The sequence below is a fragment of the Pistacia vera genome, unplaced genomic scaffold (genome assembly GCF_008641045.1).
Source record: "Pistacia vera cultivar Batoury unplaced genomic scaffold, PisVer_v2 Contig878, whole genome shotgun sequence".
Lineage (NCBI taxonomy): Eukaryota > Viridiplantae > Streptophyta > Magnoliopsida > Sapindales > Anacardiaceae > Pistacia > Pistacia vera.
In genome coordinates this window covers 1,413,897-1,430,017 of record NW_022196754.1, presented here as the reverse complement: position 1 = coordinate 1,430,017, position 16,121 = coordinate 1,413,897, and the positions used below count along the sequence as shown (strand labels likewise).

The window sequence follows — 16,121 nt, the reverse complement described above, 5'->3', positions numbered from 1 at the left end:
GTTGGGCTGAGATGGCTGTGAAAGCATCAACTTCATGAAGACCCGAAGATTCCTCGTTGTTACTCTCTCATTCGGTCTTGATAGTTGTTGCTTGCCAAAACCTCAAGCAACTCATACGCCTCTTCAGGTGTCTTATTCTGCAAAGCTCCTCCTGAAGCTGCATCCACCATGGTTTGCATGACCCATCAACCCATTATAAAATGTTTGGACTGCAGCCAAACTGGCAAACCATGATGTGGGCACTTCCTCACAATTCCTTGTATCTTTCCCAAGCCTCGTACAACGACTCGGCATCATCTTGTATAAATGATGTGATATCATTTCTCAACTTCGCTGACTTCGCTGGAGGAAAGAACTTGGTCAAGAATTTTTGTGCCAGACATTCATGTTGTAATCGTTCCCAGTGGTAATGCCATTAACCACCCCTTTGCTTTATCTCCCAATGAGAATGGGAATAAACGCAACCTAATAGCATCCGACACTCCATTGACTTGAAGGTATCGCAAATTTCGGAAATTTGCAATGTGCGATTCGGTACCTCCTTAAATCACTGTTGAATCTAACCGACTGTTGGATCATCTTGATGATTGCCGGCTTGATCTCGAAGTTGTTTGCTTGTACTGTAGGTCTCGTAATACTTGACCCACTTCCATTCACTGTGGGAACTGAAAATTCCCTAGTGTCCTATTTTCTTGTTCAGCCATTTCAAATACAACTTCTTCCGCTTCTGCGATAGAGGTTATCTCTTTCTCTTCTCTCTCTGTTTAGTCTTCTTACAGTCCTCTCAAGCTCAAGGTCATAGGAACCACTGGTTGACGTCTTGCTCTTCGCATAAACTGAAGAACACAAGTGAAAGAAAAGTTAAATCACAACTCTAACAAATTTAAAAACAAAACAAAAACAAAAACTTCAATCTTGTTAAACTCAAGGAGAACTCAATGTTAACTTAAAAATAGTCCCCGGCAACGGCGCCAAAAACTTGATGCGTATTACTACAACATGCAAAACTAGCAAGTGCACTAGTCGCTCAAGTAATGAGTGATGGGTAGGATATCGTTCCACAAGGACTGGTAGTGAAGCACTAAGTTTCTAACGTTAACAAGTTGAAGCAACTGAAAATCTGGATTTGTGGGAGCAAATTGTAATTGAAAGAAAACAAAACAAATTTAACAAAGAATTAATTCTTAAAAAGGAAAACAAATGAAACACAGAAATTCAATTTAAGTAAGACGGGCAGGTTTTGACTTCATTTGGATTTTTATGGGTTAAACCTAAGAGTTACACTATTTTCACATTCACGTGCAATGGTTGTAATCGAATCACTACTATGTTAACATACCCTCTCGGGCTATGTTTTCCTATTCATCCTTATTAAAATCTGCACCCAACAATTTGAAGGTTAATAATTCTAAATCATGAAGCATAAGAATCCTAAATTGATTTCATTAATTCTTGAATCTATCTCTAGCATCCAATACTATAATGGTTATCACCCAAGAAGCTTAACATGAATATTTCTCAATCTCATCATGTTATCACATACAGAATTAATTGTAGAGTAACCACAACCAGAACTTATTCACATGAAAAATAACACACCTAATACTTAACCCATTTCAAATCCAAACTACAATCAAAACCCTAACCCATAGAAGATTAGTTCATAGCTAAATTAACAGTATAAGAACGAAAAAAAAAAGTGAACAGATTAAACATAATGAAACTGAGATGAGAAAGAATAGAAACCCCAAAATAAACTAACTAAGTTTCTTGTAGTATCTTACCCTAACAATCCGAAAAATGCAAGCTTTTCTCTAAAAAATTGTAAAAGACGGCTAACCTAACTGCTGGAGACCCTTCTAAGTTCATGTTTTTTTTATACCTAGTCCTAAAACCCAGTCAAAAACACGCACACCGAAACTGTGCGTTACAAAACTAAAAACTTTGATTGTCGCGCGGCGAAGAACGAAAATTCCCAATTCGTCTCTGGCCTACTTCGCCGCGGCGAAGACAATTTCTTCGCCGGGGCGAAGTCCTTCAATGGTTCTGAAATTTACAGAACTGCCACTCTGTGCTCTCGTTCGATTCTTCGATTTTCGGCTTTCTTCCTTGGAAACAAGCTTCATTGTGCATTGACCTGCTCAATTCTGAGTCAAAACTATCCAGTTTTGTCTTTATTCGCTCAAAAAGTCCATTTTAACCTGAAACGCGAAAGTAAAGAATAAGTACCAATTCAGGTAAAAATGCACTGGAAAGTACCTGAAATCCGACAAAAAGATCAAATGAAAACTGTAATTTACGGATTATCAATACCTCTTTAGTTCCTGAGGTTATCTTCGTGTGGACTACACCGTTTGATCCTACACTTGGGTCGGTAGCGAAATACGTTCAAAGATAAGTTGGAGAAGCCTCCAAACGAGCATATGATTTCTGATGAGAATGCAAAATATCATATTTACCCCCCTTAAGTTGTTTTTTTTATACGTATTTGTTGCCTAAATGTACTCATTATTATTCTATTTTGATTAGGATGCAATGGAGGCTTAATTGCAAAACAAACTAATTAAGTGAATTCGGACAGTTTCGACGTTGTTTCGTAATCTGGCATAACTCTTATCCGAGCTTCGATTGAGATGATTCAAATACTATGGAACGCTAAGAAATTATCTAAAACTTTTATGTTTTGAGTTTGGAGAGATACTCACTGCATTAAGGCTGTAATCGAGCTTGAATTTGACGCATCTGCACTGGACGTCCTGGAGCATTCTGCCTTTTCATGCAAATCAATTGGGCAGTTTATTATTGGAAGTTTGAAGACATGTGGCACGCAAGTTAAGCTCAGAATCACCACTTTCCTATTTTTTTTAGGGCTTTATCTTATTATCAATTAATTAGAATCAAATTAGTATATTGTATTTAGGATATTAGAATATTTCTTTTAGGAGATTAGTGGGGTTCAAATCTGAACTGGATTTTTGTTAAAGGGATCAGATTGGGTTTTTGAGGGGGACCACGCCTCTCTCTTCTCTCTCTGGAATTTTCTTTCTTTGAGTTTTGATATGGCCATGAGAGGCTAAAACTTTATAACTTGGTCGTCGGAAACGGAGACCTCAGAATCAACCAACCGTGAGATCTAATCTATTTATTTTAGTGTTCAATTTTCGTGTTGAGTATTGAATGTTATTCTGTGCATATTCATGATTGATGCATTTAATTACCAGGAAGCCTACTCGTGTATTATTGTTGCAATCTATTGCTAAGTTTGATATCAAATCCGTAATTGTTTGATCCCTCAACTTGTGAAGCAATTAGGGTTAATAATTTGCTGCGTCAGGAATTAGTAATCTTAAGAAGAACATCAACCAAATTAAATCAAACCGCTTGTGTTTGTGTTGTTTAGCTTCATCGATTTCTCTAATTCTTAAGGCTGCCATTAGATTAAATCTTTAGCACTGTCTAGGGTTGTTTAATGGCAAGATTAATTAAGATCGCTTGTTTCCTAATTAATTACAATTAAGGAGAGATAGGAAAATAGTTCCAACGGTGAATATTCAAAGTAAGAATTGATTTACTTTTGCATAATGATCAGTTGTAAGATTCTGATAGTGGATGTTGACAGAGACCAAGTTTCGTATGGTATGTAATTGGATTCGTTGAATTCGCATAATTGAGCCAGTTGTATTTTTGGGCTTTGGTTGTAGGGTATGGGCTAAAGAGACATTGTTATGGTCTCTGTGTTTAATATAAACACAAGTCCGGAAAAAACCCCCTAGCCGTATGCACGCATCATCAAGAACGAAATTCCGGCCCTGTAACGAGCTAGACGACTCTCGTCCGGGGGAATCGACCACGCTGTGCGGCCTTTACAACTCAACTTTACAGTTCAGAAGTAAGATGAAAGGTTGTAATGGAAGGTTTTTAATCTTGGTTGCCTATGACAGCACACCAATTTCTTAAACTCCAAACTGATTTTCTACAGATTCTTATTTTATATATAAACTGTAAATTTGTGCCCTGATCTTGGTTCTAAGGAACAATCTGTTGTTGTAAATTCTTTTATTTTCTGTTGCGTAACTAGATCGTTTCCTAACAGATTGAGCATCAACTCAATCCCACTGTGGCCACATATTTAGTGTCATTGCCATTTACTGAATTACCCAGTGAGATAACTTCTCCCGTACCCAGGAGTGATGAATCCTTTGTCGATCCACCATAGTCTCGATACACTTCTTGTAACATCCACTTCGAGGTACATCTTTGATTCATGTTCATTTGCCTTTTAAATGTTGTTTGTTAGGCCTAAGTTTACTTGATAGGTGTTATTGTTGTTGGGTTGCCCTTGGTTAAGTTTGTAAGTTGTTAGAATTGCTTGGATGCCCTAAATTTGGTGAAGTCTTGGTGGATTTTGGGAAATGCAGACTTCACTGCGGCGAAGAAGAATCATTGCTGCAACGACGTAGGCTCTGTATTTTTTCGCCAGGGCGAAGATCTGGCTGATTTGTTTGTGAAGTTTCTAGAGAATGTTCCATAGGGGTGAAGTGACCATTCTACCCCTAATTAGTAGGAAAAATGGGGAGTGAAATGTAAGAAAAGTTCATGGAGAATATTTTGGAATGGGGGTGAATTTGTAAAGAATTAAAGGACAAGGATGGAATTTCCAAGAAAGTGTTAGGGCAAAATGGGAAAGAAGGCTTAGTTATATGAGATATTAAGGGTTCAAGCACACAAACCCTCTCATGTGCTTTATCCCACATACCACCTCTACCCCAATTCTCTCATCTTTCCATCAATTTTCCAAGTTAATTTGAAGGCTTTTGGTTGGATTTCTATAAGGATTTGATCCTAAGCATCAACAGGTAAGGATTCTTGTTCTCTATGAGATTAATTTAAGTTAGTATGGAATTCTTATGAAGTTTATGCTTAGGATTTGAGAGAAGAAACAAGTCCAACAAAGATAAAGAGCTTCCAGTGGAGGAACTCAAGTAAAGGTAAGTAAATCCAACCTAAGTTATGATTTAAGCAACTAAATGATTTGATACGCATGTTTGTGCTTATGAGCTTGAAATTGATTGTTGAGAATGTTGATGTTGATGAGTAGATGGCTTTTGATAAGTAGAAAGTGAGCCATGAAAAGTAGAGTTGAGATTGTGGTGACCAAGTGAAGTTTGGTTGCATGTAGAAAGAAATTGAGTATAATATTTGAAGTGTTTTTCTTGGCCATGTTTAAATTTATTGTGGAGGTGTTTTGCTCCATGAATGGATGGTTTAAGAAAGAAGTACAGATTTACCAAAGACAAAATTAAAGTATGCATGCATGATGTTTGATGAAATGCCTAAGAGAAGCTTGTGTGTAAGTAGAGAAACTTATTTTTGTGCAACACAGCATAATTGCACTTAAGAAAGAAACATAAACATGAGCCATTCACATGCATATAATGCATATGCATAAGAACTTTAAAGAAAGAATAAAAAAATGTACAATAATAAAGAGAAAGAAAGAAAAGCACTAAAGAATTAAAGAAAGAGAAGTGCTAACGAAGAGAAAAGAATAGGTTATTGCGATGGGGAACTCGTGGGGGCTAAGAAGAATTTCCCACATACACGTCGCTTTAAGTGAGCAGCATAAGAAGAAGAAGAATTTGTATGACCCGTAAGAGTGTATGTGGATGAGGGTTGTACCGAGAAGAATTCCTACATGCACGCCACCTTAATTGAGTGGCCTAAGAAGAAAGAAAGAATTTGTACGGTCTGCAAGAGTGCATGTAGATGAGGACTGTACTCACTCACACGGCCAGGGTTCCGAATCCATGCATCAACCGAGTCTGATCGACAAAGAATAAGAAAGAATGAGAAAGCTTGAGCATGCAAGAAAAGAAAAGAAAAGAAAAGAAAAGAAGAGCTTGAGCAAGCAAGAAAAGAAAGAAAAGCATAGAAAGAAAAGAAAAGAAAATGCATTTCTAAGCATTACTGCATGTGCATTGTATTCATGCATACTACCATGGTTTCCATCATGGTTAGTAAGAATAGAAAGAAAGAGTAGAAAGAATAGAAAGAATTAGAAAGAAAGAAAAGAACAGTGAGAACTAGAAACAGAGAAAGAAAGGAGAAAGAACTAAGAAAGAATGAAGAAGAGAAAGAATAGAGTAAGGAAAGAACTCAAGAATAAGTGTGGGGATAAAGGAGTAGAGGATTTACTTACTGAGCATTTTTGTGCTCACCCCGTTGTTTTTTCATGTTTTGCAGGAAATAGGTGAGAAGCGGTCGGATGGACGTCGAAAAGTGGAGAGAAATGGCATCACTATCCACTGTTGCTAAAGTTTTTGCACATGTTATTTTGGTATATGTAAAGAATTATATTTTATAAGTAAAGAAATTGAGCCCAACTATTTTTCATATGCTAAGTATGTATGTTTTTCATCGTATATTTTCTAAAGCATACTAGTAGAAAGAAGCCATTACACGCACTCACAAAAGTCCACACGAAGATAATCTAACAATTGTTTTGCTAGAACAATTGCCGGTATCAAGAATCAAGAACAATCAAAATTGAAAAATTTTATTCTTCACTTGAAAAGAAAACGTGAGAGAGAGAGAACCTTTTGGGTGGCAAGTGTTTTGATTGAATGAATAATTCTATTTGTTTTAATTTTAAGTTGCACTTATATAGTGCAACAATTAAAACCCTATTCCACTTAGGAATAGCCATGGGCTCCAACCCTAGTTCACCCTTGCAACCAAACACACCCTTTATGGTATTTTAATTAATTAATTATTATTATAATTAAAATCAATTAATATATAATAATATATTAACGTTTAATTAATAATAATAATTCATTTAAATATATACAGAGATATATGTAAATATAATCTCACTAATTTAATTTTAATATTAAAATTAAATACAAGCAACAACCTCAGCAAATTTAATTGCACTGTGAGATTACCAAAATACCCTTTCGTCCTAAAAGACGAAAATACCCTTCTCACAAATTGATTCTTAAATTATCTTCCAAGTGCGTGACCCATAAGCTTCTTATCATATCGGTAGTGTGTAGTATTGCGATTAACACCAATTAATCGTTTTACTACACATAGACCAAGATTGGCCCCTAAGAAGGCATCATGGACACCCGATAGATTCGGATTCAGTGAAACCGCAGCCTGTCAACGGTATGGTTACCATGTAATCAAATCCTTTCATCAACTGTTATCTCATCGAGACTGAGGTACATAAATAGTGTCAACCTCAGATATCCTAGACATGTTTGTATTCAGTTATTGGACCAATATTAAATTGGATTGAGCATCAACTCAATCCCATAGTGGCCACAGATTTAGTGTCATTGCCATTTATTGAATTACCCAGTGAGATAACTTCTCCCATACCCAAGAGTGATGAATCATTTGTCGTTCCACCATAGTCTCGATATACTTCTCAATGTAGCCAATCACTACCTTATTGATAGCTCTAAATAAAACTACGTTGGGCTTGTGTCAAACTAAACCAATTGGTGCACAAGGCGCTTCGGTGATCTCAAGTCTAAGGATCACATGCACCACCATCCGTTAGAGGATTTATTCCATATACACTGGGGTTACCATCCATATGGGATCCTCAAGTGGGTCTGTCTAGTGAAATTGCCTTTAGCAAGCACCCATGTGTTGCACCAGGTTGTCAGCAAACAACCTTGACAAGTGAGATCAGTCACTGCCTTTCGATAGGGTTGTTCAACACTATGATAGTCTTACCATATTATTTGTGTCCTTGGTCAGAATAATATTAGGGCTACAGACGTTTCTAAAATGGCCACCATATATGATCACAGGGTTCTCACTATCAAGATTTGAAACACTTGATACCCTCATCACGGTTCCACCACCCTAAAGACATATATCAATACATACATGATATAGAAGAATATGCCTTTTATTGATAAATAAACATTTATTACAAAGTCAATTTTACAATAATTGATTGGCTCTAAGGCACCTACTCCAATAATCTCCCACTTGCACTATAGCCAATCATTCATGTATTTAATACCGAATGACCTTAAGTGTTTTTCATGTTTCTGCTACGACAAAGGCTTCGTCAATGGATCGGCGAGATTGTCATCAGTATGCACCTTATTGATCTGTACATCTTTCCTCTCAACCATTTCTCTGATGAGATGAAAATGTCTGAGTATGTGTTTGGACTTCTAGTGAGACCATGGTTCCTTTGCTTTAGCAGTTGCTCCATTGTTGCACAATGGACATCTATCGGATCAATAATCGTGGAAACCATACCAAGTTTGGTGATGAACTTCTTAATCCAGATTGCCTCCTTGGCCGCATCGGATAATGCAATATACTCAGCCTCCATTGTAGAGTTCGCTACAGTACTTTGCTTGGAGCTCTTCTAGCTCATTGCACCCCCATTGAGACAAAAGACAAACCCTGATTGCAATCGATAATAATCTTTATCCGTTGGGAAACTAGCATCACTATATCTTCTTACAGTGAGCTCATCTTCCCCTCCATAAACCAAGAACATGTCCTTAGTCCTCTTTAGGTACTTAACAATGTTTTTGACAACTATCCAGTGACGCTCACCTAGATTCGATTGATATCTACTACAAGTGCTTAACGCACATGAGACATCAATCTGAGTACATAGCATGGCATACATGATGGATCCAATTGCTAACGCATATGAGATCATGTTCATTCTATCTCTCTTATCGTGTGTTTTAGGACACATATCCTTAGAGAGATAGACACCATGTGACATTGGAAGAAATCCCTTCTTGGATTCTTGTATACTGAATCTCTTTAATACCTTGTCAATGTATGTACTCTGACTTAGGCCAAGCAACCTACATGATCTATCTCGGTAGATCTTTATTCCGAGGATGTAGGCTGTTTCTCCTAAGTCTTTCATGGAAAAGAATTGGATAACCAAGTCTTTGCTGACTGCAAGTTTGGTATATCATTCTCGATCAGAAGTATTTCGTTGACGTACAACACTAGGAAACTATGCTCCCACTCACTTTCTTGTAAACACATGGCTCATCTTCGTTCTTGATAAAATCGAATTCTTTTATGGCTTCATCAAAAGGAATGTTCTAGCTCCTTAAAGCTTGCTTGAGTCCATAAATGGATCTTTACAACTTGCATACCTTCTTAGCTTGCCCATCAAGAACGAAACCATCGGGTTGTGGCATATACACATCCTCTTCAAGGTTTTCTTCAGGAAAGCTGCTTTGACATCCATTTGCCAAATCTCATAATCATGATATGATGCAGTCGCAAGCATAGTCCGGATGGATTTAATCATGCGAACCGGCAAAAATGTTTCTTCATAGTTAATACCATGAATTTGTTTGAAACCATTGGCAACCTGCCATGCCTTATAAGTGTGGACCTTGCCATCCATGTCAGTCTTCTTCTTGAAGACCCATTTGCACCCTATGGGTTTTACCCCTTCAGGTGGTTCCACCAGAGACCATACTTGGTTCTAGTACATGAAGTCCATCTCAAATTTCATGGCTTCAAGCCATTTAATGGAATCTGGGTCTGATATAGTGTTTTCATAGGTTCTAGGTTCATAGTCTTGGTAGACTAGCACGTCACCATGTTGAGTCATGAGATAACCGTATCTCTCTAGCTCATGGCATACTCTCCCAAACCTACGTAGCTCCAATGCTACTTGAGGTGGTTCACTTTGATCCACGGATCGTGGAGTGACCTCCTCACGACGTTCAACCACTTCCTGTGGCACATCTTCCCGTCCTTCATCTATTATATCTTGTGGCTCTATAATTTCATCGAGTTCTACTTTTCTCCCACTAGTACTTCTTAAGAAAATTCTTTTTCTAAGAAGACACCAGTACGAGTGACTAAAATTTTATGCTCTTCTGGGTGGTAGAAATAGTACCCTTTGGTTTCCCTAGGATACCCCACAAAAATGCATCTCTCAGATTTTGGGCCCAGCTTGTTCGAAATCAATTTCTTGACATAAGCTTCACAACCCCAAATCCTTAGATAAGACAAATTGGGCTTTTGCCGACTCTATAGTTCATATGGAGTCTTATCTAAAAACTTTGACAGCACACAGTTTAATACGTGAGTCGTAGTCTCTAGGGCATAACCCTAGAATGATGTAGGCAGATCACTAAAACTCATCATGGACCTAACCATGTCAAGTACAGTCCTATTTCTCCTTTTAGACACTCTATTGTGCTGGGGTGTATATGGAGGGGTGAGTTATGATACTATCCCACATTCCTTCAGGTATTCAGAAAACCCTGAGCTCAAGTATTCACCTCCTCGATCTGACCGAAGAGCTTAATACTTTTGCCCAACATATTTTGTACTTCATTTTTTAATTCTTTGAACTTATCAAAGACTTCAGATTTATGTCTCATCAGGTAGACATAACCATATCTACTAAAATCATCAGTAAATGTGATGAAGTAAGAATATCCACCTCTGGCTTCAACTGTTAGTGGACCACATACATCACTATGGATGATGCCTAATAGTTTAATAGCCCTTTCACTTTGTCCTGTGAAAAGTGACTTGGTTATCTTGCCTAAAAGGCATGACTCGCATACCCCAAATGATTGGAAGTCAAAAGGGTCCAAAACTCCATCCCTTTGAAGTTTTGCAATGCGGGTCTGATTAACATGACCCAACCTACAATGCCAGAGGTATGCATGGTTTTGTTCACTATGTTTAGCTTTCTTAGTTTCAACATTGAGAATATCCTTATTTTTCAAATAAAGAACATATAATCCGTTATCTAACCTTGCAATTCAAAATGGAATACCATTCACACTAAAGGACAACAGTCCATTAGAAATTTCAAAAAAAAATCCTATATTATCCAAAGCAGATACTGAAATAATGTTTCTAGAAATCACAGGTACAATATAACAATCTTTGAGTTCTAATAATAAGCCCGCAGGCAAAGACAAAAAATAAGTCCCTACAGCTAATTGATGAGAATGTAAAATGACATATTTACCCCCCTTAATGTCTAGTCTTTTATACTTATTTTTGGCCTAAATGTACTCATTATTATTCTATTTTGATTTAGGATGCAAATGGAGGCGTTAAATGCAAAACGGAACTAATTAGGTGAATTCGGACAGTTTTGACATTGATTCGTAATCTGGGCATAACTCTCTCATCCAAGCTTAGATTTAGATGATTCAAAATGATGTGGAACCCTAAGAAATATATCTACAACTTTCATGTTTTGAGTTTAGAGATATACTCGCTGCATCAAGGTTATAATCGGGCTTGAAGTTGATGCACCTGCACTGTCGACGTTCTGGAACATTCCGCCTTGTCATGCAATTCAAATAGGCAGATTTTTGCAGGAAGTTTTAAAGACCTATTGCAACCAAATTACAGCTGGAAAACACCAATTTCATATTTTATTTTAGGACTTTATTATTTTATTTCCAATTAATCAGATTAGGATAAATGTTACTTTAGGATATTAGAATATTTTGAGGAGATTGAGTAGAATTAGAATTCGAATTAGATATTTTTAAAGGGAGATCAGATTGAAAGATATCACACACGCCTCTCTCTTCTCTCTTTGGGAATTCGTTTTTCTTTTGAGTTTTGATTATGGCCATGAGTGGCTAAAACTTTTAGAACTTGGTCGAAGGAAATGGAGACCTCGGAATCAATAAACTGTGAGATCTAATCTATTTTTTTTAGTGTTCAATTTTGTGTTTGAGTATTGGATGTTCTTCTATGCCTATTGTCATGATTATTGCATTTAATTACTAGGAGGCCTATTAGTTTATTATTTGTTGCAATCTACTGCTAAGTTAGATATCAAATCCGTAATTGTTTGATTCCTCTAACTTGTGAAGCAATTAGGGTTAATAATTTGCTTATTAATTGTTGCAATCTACTGCTAAGTTAGATATCAAATCCGTAATTGTTTGATTCCTCTAACTTGTGAAGCAATTAGGGTTAATAATTTGCTGCGTCAGGAATTAGTAATTCTTAAGAAGAACACTCGACTAAATTAAATACAACCACTTGAGTTTGTGTTGTTTAGCTTCATCGATCTTTCTAGTTCTTAAGGCTGCCACTAGATTAAATCTTTAGCGCTTGTCTAGGGTTGTTTAGTAGTAAGATTAATTAGATCACTTGTTTCCTAATTAATTACAACTAAGGAGAGATAGGAAAATAGTTCCAACGGTGAATACTCAAAGTATGAATTGATTTATTTTTGCATCGATGATCAGTTGTAAGATTCCAATGGTGGACGTTGACTTAGACCAAGGTTTGTTGATTGATTGATTAATTTGAATTGTTGCTTGAAATTGTTTCTGTTTAACTCAAAACCCCCCAGCCTTGTTCACATATCATTAAATTCGGCTAGACACTCTCCATGGGAATGATCCTGACTCACACTACTACATGTGTTTTTAGGTTTTAATTATAGGGGCCTACGATAGCAAGCCACTAATGTAGCCACATGTGCTCCATTTCCAACTCGTATGTCCACTTCTCCCTTGGTGAGCAATCTACTCTGCCTTAGTCCCTGCACATGAGTACAAATGTGAGTACCACATCCTGTGTCAATGACCCAAGATGTTGAAGGAGAGAAGTTAATTAATCTTAATCATAAACATACCGAAAGTCGAAGCATCTGACTTCTTCTTGTTTGCGAGGAAAGCCTTGCAACGCTTCCTCTAGTGGCCAGGCTTGCCACAATAGAAGGAGACTACCTTCCTACTTTTCCCAACGCCACCCGCAGGCTTGAGAGCATCATGTCCTTTGGGCTTGGGCTTGGCCTTACCCTTGCCATTACCCTTTCCTTTACTAGTAGCAACCAGTAAAATAGGCTTGGACTTCTTCAAGTCCTACTCTATAGCCTTCAACATGTTCAAGAGTTCCGACAGGGTTTTCACCATTGTGTTCATATTGAAATTCATTATGAGCGATGCATAAAGTCAGGCAAGGATTGCAGAATCAAATCCATTTGTAATTCTGCATCCAACTCAAATCCCAAAGTCTCAAGCCTCTCTATGCTCGATCATCTTGAGCACATGAGGACCAACTTGGGCTCCCTCCGTTAGACAACTCCCAAACAGTGCTTTCGACACCTTGTACCCCTTATGTCGAGCATTTCCTTCGAAAAGCTCATTGAGGTGTAGAATAATGGAAGCAATGTCCATATTCTCATGTTGCTTTTGCAGTACTGGTGTCATCGATGCTAACATCAAGCATTGAACGCCATCAGCATCATCAAGGAACTTTTGATAAGTGTCCTTTACTTCCTGTGTGGCATCAGCATCAGGATCAGGCTCAGCCATATATGGCTTATCAAGGATATACAATTTCTTTTTGGACTTGAGTATAATCCGAAGATTACGATACAAGTCTGAGAAATTGGATCCATCCAACCTGTTTTCTTTCTCGATTATCGGTTGCAGGTTCATAATGCTCATTTTTAAGTGAATCTACAATTCAGAAAAGTAATGTCAATATAATGTTTATTATTCCTTAATATGGTCTTTTATTAAAGAAACGCTCCCACTATTTCCCTCAAGCTAATAGCCCTCACTATCAACTCGGGAAAGCCCATTGGCTTTCTTAGGGGATTGAGATCCCATCTAGCCCATTTCAAACCTTCGCTTTGGCGAACAAGCCAAAATGGGTTGATTAGGTAGGCCAACAAACTTAATCCACACCAATTGATAGCTCCCACTACCAACCTCAAATATGAAGTAAGTTAACAAGCCAATCACACAATACGATGATCGAAGCCATTGTCTTCAAGTGTGATTCTCAGTATCAGTAGAGTGGACTCTACATGTCGCCACGTACACATAATGAGTGTACTTCTCTACTATGCCTATGACATGTTTATCAACCTTCGCTTTGGCGAACAAGAGAAACTATCATTTTAAGTCGACCCATTACCACTAAGGAAAAATCCAATGAATTTTAACCTCCCACTGGTAGAAGTGTACCCTTCACTTTGGTGAACAATGTTTTGACTAACATTGGTTTGATTAAAACCATGGTGATGGAAGGCATACTGATAATCTGTGGATTATACTGTTTTTATTAGACTTTTTAGTCAGATTTCAGATACTTTTTAGTCATTTTTGACCTTAATTGCTACTTAATTCTTTATATTTTGTGTTTCAGGCTAAAATGGACATTTTATGCAAATAATGAGCGAATTGGAGTTTTTGGACTCAGAAGTGAGCGGATCTCAAAAGTTGAGAAAGTTCTGAAGCAAAGTGGACCACTATGAACTTGTCTCCATGAGAAGAGCGTCGAAGATCAAAGATTCAAGCAAAGAAACAAGCGGAGGGTAATTCTGTAAACTGAGAATTCCACATAAAGGTTCGCCGCGATGAAGAGAGTTGCGCACGAGAGCTTTATTTCACTTCATCACTGCGGCGAGAATCCTTCTTCGTCGCGGCGAAGTCTGCGAATTCCAAAACGCACAATTTTAGTTTTTATGCATTTTTCTAGGGTTTTAGGCAAGGTATAAAAGAGAAACTTAGTCATTTTTGGGGTTCGTTCATTTTTAGAGGGAGAGCAGCTATTTTCATATTCTTGGGTTTATTTTGGGTGAACTTTGTTTGAAAAAGGGTGAAGATTCGAGATTAAAACTAGTGGATTCGTCATTTGGGGAGATCTCTTGTCCTTTCTCTTATTTTCATTATGTTGAACATTGGGTTTTTGTTTCTTTTGTTTGTGTTGCTGATTTAGCTATGAACTAACCCATTTTGGGTTAGGGTTTTGATGTAGTTCAGATTCTAATGGGTTAAAGAATTGATAATTATTATTTTCATATGATTTTGCTTCGATTGTGTGATTGTTCTGTATTTATTGTTTTTATGTGATGAACATGATGAGATTGAGAAATAATTCATGTTAAGCTTCTTGGGTAATCACCATTGTAGTATTAAATGCCAGAGATAGATTTAAGAATCAATGAAATCAATCTAGGATTCTTTGTGCTTAATGAGCTTTGAACTATTAGTCTTCAATTTGTTGGGTGCGGAAGTTTAATAGGGAAGAATAAGGAAATATATCCTGAGAAGGTATATTTTACACTTTAGAGAGTTCGATTTACAATCAGTGCATGTGAATATGGAATTAGTATAATCCTTAGGTTTAACCCATAGAGTCCGAATGAAGTCAAAACCCTACCCGTTTGTTTGTATTGATTTTATCCTTGTTTTTTATCTTGCTTTCATAATTTAGTTTTGAATATTTAGAAATTTTGTTTTAGTTTTAAGTTTAATTTTCCTCCCTTCAATCCATATAACTCGATTGCTCCAACTTGAAAACCGTAGAAAAACTTAGTGCTTAGCAACCAATCCTCATGGGAACGATACTCACTCATCACTTTATTACTTGTGCGACTAGTACACTTGCTACATTTGGATGTTTATGAAATCACACATCAAGTATTTGGTGTCGTTGCCGGGGATTGAGTTTTGAGTTAACATTAAAATTTTCTTGTGTTAGCTAGATTGGAGTGTTATTTTTACTTAATTGTTATTTGTTTAATTTTCGTTATTTTTCTTCTTTGTTTGGTGTGATTTTACTTTTTCTACTCTTTTGTGTAGTTTATCCGAAAAGCAAGACGTCAGCCAGTGGTTCTTGTTGATCTTGAGATTGAAAGAACCACTCGAAGACTGAATAGAGAAAGAAGAGAAAGAGAAGCTACAATTGAACCAGAAGTAATAGTTGTAGAGATGGCAGAGAATAGAACACTGAGGGAATTCTCTATTCCCTCAGTTGAAGGCAGTGGGTTAAGCATTATGAGACCAACGGTCCAAGCCAACACTTTTGAGATAAAGCCAGTAATCATCCAGATGATCCAACAATCGGTTCAGTTCAAGGGGGATTTGAAGGAAGATCCAAATCTACACATTGCCAATTTTTTGGAGATTTGTGATACGTTCAAGTCAAATGGAGTGTCAGATGATGCAATCAGATTGAGAATATTCCCATTTTCATTGAAGGATAAAGCTAAGGGATGGTTATTGGCACTACCAACAGGAACAATCACCATATGGAATGATTTAGCACAGAAGTTCCTGACCAAATTTTTTCCTCCAGCAAAGTCAACA

At 37.2% G+C, this 16,121-nt stretch overlaps 1 non-coding gene across 1 annotated transcript; it reads left to right on the top strand.

Moving 5' to 3' along the window:
• The first annotated feature begins 225 nt into the window (after positions 1-225).
• On the top strand, positions 226-331 carry LOC116119253. Its single transcript, XR_004126354.1, has one exon. It is a non-coding gene; the product is annotated as a small nucleolar RNA R71 (small nucleolar RNA).
• Positions 332-16,121: the final 15,790 nt, after the last annotated feature.